At 45.8% G+C, this 6283-nt stretch overlaps 5 non-coding genes across 5 annotated transcripts; all 5 read right to left on the reverse strand.

Annotated features, from left to right (window-relative positions):
• Positions 1-1804: 1804 nt before the first annotated feature.
• Positions 1805-1876, reverse strand: trnap-cgg (transfer RNA proline (anticodon CGG)). Its single transcript has one exon. It is a non-coding gene; the product is annotated as a tRNA-Pro (tRNA).
• A 1196-nt stretch (positions 1877-3072) lies between these two features.
• On the reverse strand, positions 3073-3144 carry trnap-cgg (transfer RNA proline (anticodon CGG)). The gene has a single exon. It is a non-coding gene; the product is annotated as a tRNA-Pro (tRNA).
• A 2044-nt stretch (positions 3145-5188) lies between these two features.
• trnap-cgg (transfer RNA proline (anticodon CGG)) lies at positions 5189-5260 on the reverse strand. The gene has a single exon. It is a non-coding gene; the product is annotated as a tRNA-Pro (tRNA).
• A 348-nt stretch (positions 5261-5608) lies between these two features.
• trnap-cgg (transfer RNA proline (anticodon CGG)) lies at positions 5609-5680 on the reverse strand. Its single transcript has one exon. It is a non-coding gene; the product is annotated as a tRNA-Pro (tRNA).
• A 348-nt stretch (positions 5681-6028) lies between these two features.
• Positions 6029-6100, reverse strand: trnap-cgg (transfer RNA proline (anticodon CGG)). Its single transcript has one exon. It is a non-coding gene; the product is annotated as a tRNA-Pro (tRNA).
• Between the last annotated feature and the right edge of the window lie 183 nt (positions 6101-6283).

Below are 6283 nucleotides of genomic sequence, written 5' to 3' on the forward strand. Positions count from 1 at the left end.
AAATCTCAGAGTGTGAGGATGCCATCTTGATCTACAGTGTTGAGACAAGACCAACGCCCAGAGAAACTACTCAGTTGCAAAGAGGATGCATCACTCGATCTTTTCAGAGGGCTCATCCGGGGTTTAACCCGGGACCTCTCGCACCCGAAGCTAGAATCATACCCCTAGACCAATGAGCCACAATATTGCCCGTTTTGGTTGCTGTAGACCACCAGATGATTACTAATTGAAAAACTCCATAGTTCCTTGTCTTTGTTGATGGCAGAGGCAATAAGCACACCAATTCACTGCAATGGTTAAAGGTCCAAGTCTCTTCAGAGGTCTGGATCGAATTCCTCTGCTGCCATTTTTTGCAAAAAGCTGAAAAATAGCATAACAGGCCTGCCCATTAGAGAAGGTTCTCAGTAGGTTCTCAGTGGATTGACAAAGGTCTCAGACTGTGAGGATGCCATCTTGATCTACAGTGTTGAGACGATACCAACACCCAGAGAAGCTTCCGAGTTGCCAAGTATATGCAACACTCACACTTTTTAGAGGGCTCGTCCAGGATTTGAACCCCGGACTTCTCGCACCCAAAGCAGGAATCATACCCCTCCATCACTGAGCCCACAGGTGCGTTTTTTTCCCTTGCTGTAGACCTCCAGGTGGTTACTAATTGAAAAACCCCATAGTTCCTTGTCTTTGTTGATGGCAGAGGCAATAAGCACACCAATTCACTGCAATGGTTAAAGGTTCCAGTCTCTTCAGAGGTCTGGATCGAATTCCTCTGCTGCCATTTTTTACAAAAAGCTGCAAAATAGAATAATAGGTCAGCCCATGAGAGAAGGTGGTTCTCAGTGGATTGACACAAATCTCAGAGTGTGAGGATGCCATCTTGATCTACAGTGTTGAGACAAGACCAACGCCCAGAGAAACTACTCAGTTGCAAAGAGGATGCATCACTCGATCTTTTCAGAGGGCTCATCCGGGATTTAACCCGGGACCTCTCGCACCCGAAGCTAGAATCATACCCCTAGACCAATGAGCCACAATATTGCCCGTTTTGGTTGCTGTAGACCACCAGATGATTACTAATTGAAAAACTCCATAGTTCCTTGTCTTTGTTGATGGCAGAGGCAATAAGCACACCAATTCACTGCAATGGTTAAAGGTTCCAGTCTCTTCAGAGGTCTGGATCGAATTCCTCTGCTGCCATTTTTTGCAAAAAGCTGAAAAATAGCATAACAGGCCTGCCCATTAGAGAAGGTTCTCAGTAGGTTCTCAGTGGATTGACAAAGGTCTCAGACTGTGAGGATGCCATCTTGATCTACAGTGTTGAGACGATGCCAACACCCAGAGAAGCTTCCGAGTTGCCAAGTATATGCAACACTCACACTTTTTAGAGGGCTCGTCCAGGATTTGAACCCCGGACTTCTCGCACCCAAAGCAGGAATCATACCCCTACATCACTGAGCCCACAGGTGCGTTTTTTTTCCTTGCTGTAGACCTCCAGGTGGTTACTAATTGAAAAACCCCATAGTTCCTAGACTTTGTTGATGGCTGAGGCAATAAGCACACCAATTCACTGCCTTGGTTAAAGGTTCCAGTCTCTTCAGAGGTCTGGATCGAATTCCTCTGCTGCCATTTTTTACAAAAAGCTGCAAAATAGAATAATAGGACAGCCCATGAGAGAAGGTGGTTCTCAGTGGATTGACACAAATGTCAGAGTGTGAGGATGCCATCTTGATCTACAGTGTTGAGACAAGACCAACACCCAGAGAAACTACTCAGTTGCAAAGAGGATACATCACTCGATCTTTTCAGAGGGCTTGTCCGGGATTTGAACCCGGGACCTCTCGCACCCGAAGCCAGAATCATACCCCTAGACCAACGAGCCACAATATTGCCCGTTTTGGTTGCTGTAGACCACCAGATGATTACTAATTGAAAAACCCCATAGTTCCTTGTCTTTGTTGATGGCAGAGGCAATAAGCACACCAATTCACTGCAATGGTTAAAGGTTCCAGTCTCTTCAGAGGTCTGGATCGAATTCCTCTGCTGCCATTTTTTACAAAAAGCTGCAAAATAGAATAATAGTTTAGCCCATGAGAGAAGGTGGTTCTCAGTGGATTGACACAAATCTCAGAGTGTGAGGATGCCATCTTGATCTACAGTGTTGAGACAAGACCAACGCCCAGAGAAACTACTCAGTTGCAAAGAGGATGCATCACTCGATCTTTTCAGAGGGCTCATCCGGGATTTAACCCGGGACCTCTCGCACCCGAAGCTAGAATCATACCCCTAGACCAATGAGCCACAATATTGCCCGTTTTGGTTGCTGTAGACCACCAGATGATTACTAATTGAAAAACTCCATAGTTCCTTGTCTTTGTTGATGGCAGAGGCAATAAGCACACCAATTCACTGCAATGGTTAAAGGTTCCAGTCTCTTCAGAGGTCTGGATCGAATTCCTCTGCTGCCATTTTTTGCAAAAAGCTGAAAAATAGCATAACAGGCCTGCCCATTAGAGAAGGTTCTCAGTAGGTTCTCAGTGGATTGACAAAGGTCTCAGACTGTGAGGATGCCATCTTGATCTACAGTGTTGAGACGATGGCAACACCCAGAGAAGCTTCCGAGTTGCCAAGTATATGCAACACTCACACTTTTTAGAGGGCTCGTCCAGGATTTGAACCCCGGACTTCTCGCACCCAAAGCAGGAATCATACCCCTACATCACTGAGCCCACAGGTGCGTTTTTTTTCCTTGCTGTAGACCTCCAGGTGGTTACTAATTGAAAAACTCCATAGTTCCTAGACTTTGTTGATGGCTGAGGCAATAAGCACACCAATTCACTGCAATGGTTAAAGGTTCCAGTCTCTTTAGAGGTCTGGATCGAATTCCTCTGCTGCCATTTTTTACAAAAAGCTGCAAAATAGAATAATAGGTCAGCCCATGAGAGAAGGTGGTTCTCAGTGGATTGACACAAATCTCAGAGTGTGAGGATGCCATCTTGATCTACAGTGTTGAGACAAGACCAACGCCCAGAGAAACTACTCAGTTGCAAAGAGGATGCATCACTCGATCTTTTCAGAGGGCTCGTCCGGGATTTGAATCCGGGACCTCTCGCACCCGAAGCGAGAATCATACCCCTAGACCAACGAGCCACAACATTGCCCGTTTTTGTTGCTGTAGACCACCAGATGATTACTAATTGAAAAACTCCATAGTTCCTTGTCTTTGTTGATGGCAGAGGCAATAAGCACACCAATTCACTGCAATGGTTAAAGGTTCCAGTCTCTTCAGAGGTCTGGATCGAATTCCTCTGCTGCCATTTTTTACAAAAAGCTGCAAAATAGAATAATAGGTCAGCCCATGAGAGAAGGTGGTTCTCAGTGGATTGACACAAATCTCAGAGTGTGAGGATGCCATCTTGATCTACAGTGTTGAGACAAGACCAACGCCCAGAGAAACTACTCAGTTGCAAAGAGGATGCATCACTCGATCTTTTCAGAGGGCTCATCCGGGGTTTAACCCGGGACCTCTCGCACCCGAAGCTAGAATCATACCCCTAGACCAATGAGCCACAATATTGCCCGTTTTGGTTGCTGTAGACCACCAGATGATTACTAATTGAAAAACTCCATAGTTCCTTGTCTTTGTTGATGGCAGAGGCAATAAGCACACCAATTCACTGCAATGGTTAAAGGTCCAAGTCTCTTCAGAGGTCTGGATCGAATTCCTCTGCTGCCATTTTTTGCAAAAAGCTGAAAAATAGCATAACAGGCCTGCCCATTAGAGAAGGTCCTCAGTAGGTTCTCAGTGGATTGACAAAGGTCTCAGACTGTGAGGATGCCATCTTGATCTACAGTGTTGAGACGATACCAACACCCAGAGAAGCTTCCGAGTTGCCAAGTATATGCAACACTCACACTTTTTAGAGGGCTCGTCCAGGATTTGAACCCCGGACTTCTCGCACCCAAAGCAGGAATCATACCCCTCCATCACTGAGCCCACAGGTGCGTTTTTTTCCCTTGCTGTAGACCTCCAGGTGGTTACTAATTGAAAAACCCCATAGTTCCTTGTCTTTGTTGATGGCAGAGGCAATAAGCACACCAATTCACTGCAATGGTTAAAGGTTCCAGTCTCTTCAGAGGTCTGGATCGAATTCCTCTGCTGCCATTTTTTACAAAAAGCTGCAAAATAGAATAATAGGTCAGCCCATGAGAGAAGGTGGTTCTCAGTGGATTGACACAAATCTCAGAGTGTGAGGATGCCATCTTGATCTACAGTGTTGAGACAAGACCAACGCCCAGAGAAACTACTCAGTTGCAAAGAGGATGCATCACTCGATCTTTTCAGAGGGCTCATCCGGGATTTAACCCGGGACCTCTCGCACCCGAAGCTAGAATCATACCCCTAGACCAATGAGCCACAATATTGCCCGTTTTGGTTGCTGTAGACCACCAGATGATTACTAATTGAAAAACTCCATAGTTCCTTGTCTTTGTTGATGGCAGAGGCAATAAGCACACCAATTCACTGCAATGGTTAAAGGTTCCAGTCTCTTCAGAGGTCTGGATCGAATTCCTCTGCTGCCATTTTTTGCAAAAAGCTGAAAAATAGCATAACAGGCCTGCCCATTAGAGAAGGTTCTCAGTAGGTTCTCAGTGGATTGACAAAGGTCTCAGACTGTGAGGATGCCATCTTGATCTACAGTGTTGAGACGATGCCAACACCCAGAGAAGCTTCCGAGTTGCCAAGTATATGCAACACTCACACTTTTTAGAGGGCTCGTCCAGGATTTGAACCCCGGACTTCTCGCACCCAAAGCAGGAATCATACCCCTACATCACTGAGCCCACAGGTGCGTTTTTTTTCCTTGCTGTAGACCTCCAGGTGGTTACTAATTGAAAAACCCCATAGTTCCTAGACTTTGTTGATGGCTGAGGCAATAAGCACACCAATTCACTGCCTTGGTTAAAGGTTCCAGTCTCTTCAGAGGTCTGGATCGAATTCCTCTGCTGCCATTTTTTACAAAAAGCTGCAAAATAGAATAATAGGACAGCCCATGAGAGAAGGTGGTTCTCAGTGGATTGACACAAATGTCAGAGTGTGAGGATGCCATCTTGATCTACAGTGTTGAGACAAGACCAACACCCAGAGAAACTACTCAGTTGCAAAGAGGATACATCACTCGATCTTTTCAGAGGGCTTGTCCGGGATTTGAACCCGGGACCTCTCGCACCCGAAGCCAGAATCATACCCCTAGACCAACGAGCCACAATATTGCCCGTTTTGGTTGCTGTAGACCACCAGATGATTACTAATTGAAAAACTCCATAGTTCCTTGTCTTTGTTGATGGCAGAGGCAATAAGCACACCAATTCACTGCAATGGTTAAAGGTTCCAGTCTCTTTAGAGGTCTGGATCGAATTCCTCTGCTGCCATTTTTTACAAAAAGCTGCAAAATAGAATAATAGGTCAGCCCATGAGAGAAGGTGGTTCTCAGTGGATTGACACAAATCTCAGAGTGTGAGGATGCCATCTTGATCTACAGTGTTGAGACAAGACCAACGCCCAGAGAAACTACTCAGTTGCAAAGAGGATGCATCACTCGATCTTTTCTGAGGGCTCGTCCGGGATTTGAACACGGGACCTCTCGCACCCGAAGCGAGAATCATACCCCTAGACCAACGAGCCACAACATTGCCCGTTTTTGTTGCTGTAGACCACCAGATGATTACTAATTGAAAAACTCCATAGTTCCTTGTCTTTGTTGATGGCAGAGGCAATAAGCACACCAATTCACTGCAATGGTTAAAGGTTCCAGTCTCTTCAGAGGTCTGGATCGAATTCCTCTGCTGCCATTTTTTACAAAAAGCTGCAAAATAGAATAATAGGTCAGCCCATGAGAGAAGGTGGTTCTCAGTGGATTGACACAAATCTCAGAGTGTGAGGATGCCATCTTGATCTACAGTGTTGAGACAAGACCAACGCCCAGAGAAACTACTCAGTTGCAAAGAGGATGCACCACTCGATCTTTTCAGAGGGCTCGTCCGGGATTTGAACCCGGGACCTCTCGCACCCGAAGCGAGAATCATACCCCTAGACCAACGAGCCACAACATTGCCCGTTTTTGTTGCTGTAGACCACCAGATGATTACTAATTGAAAAACTCCATAGTTCCTTGTCTTTGTTGATGGCAGAGGCAATAAGCACACCAATTCACTGCAATGGTTAAAGGTTCCAGTCTCTTCAGAGGTCTGGATCGAATTCCTCTGCTGCCATTTTTTACAAAAAGCT

Source organism: Conger conger, chromosome 15 (genome assembly GCF_963514075.1).
Source record: "Conger conger chromosome 15, fConCon1.1, whole genome shotgun sequence".
NCBI lineage: Eukaryota > Metazoa > Chordata > Actinopteri > Anguilliformes > Congridae > Conger > Conger conger.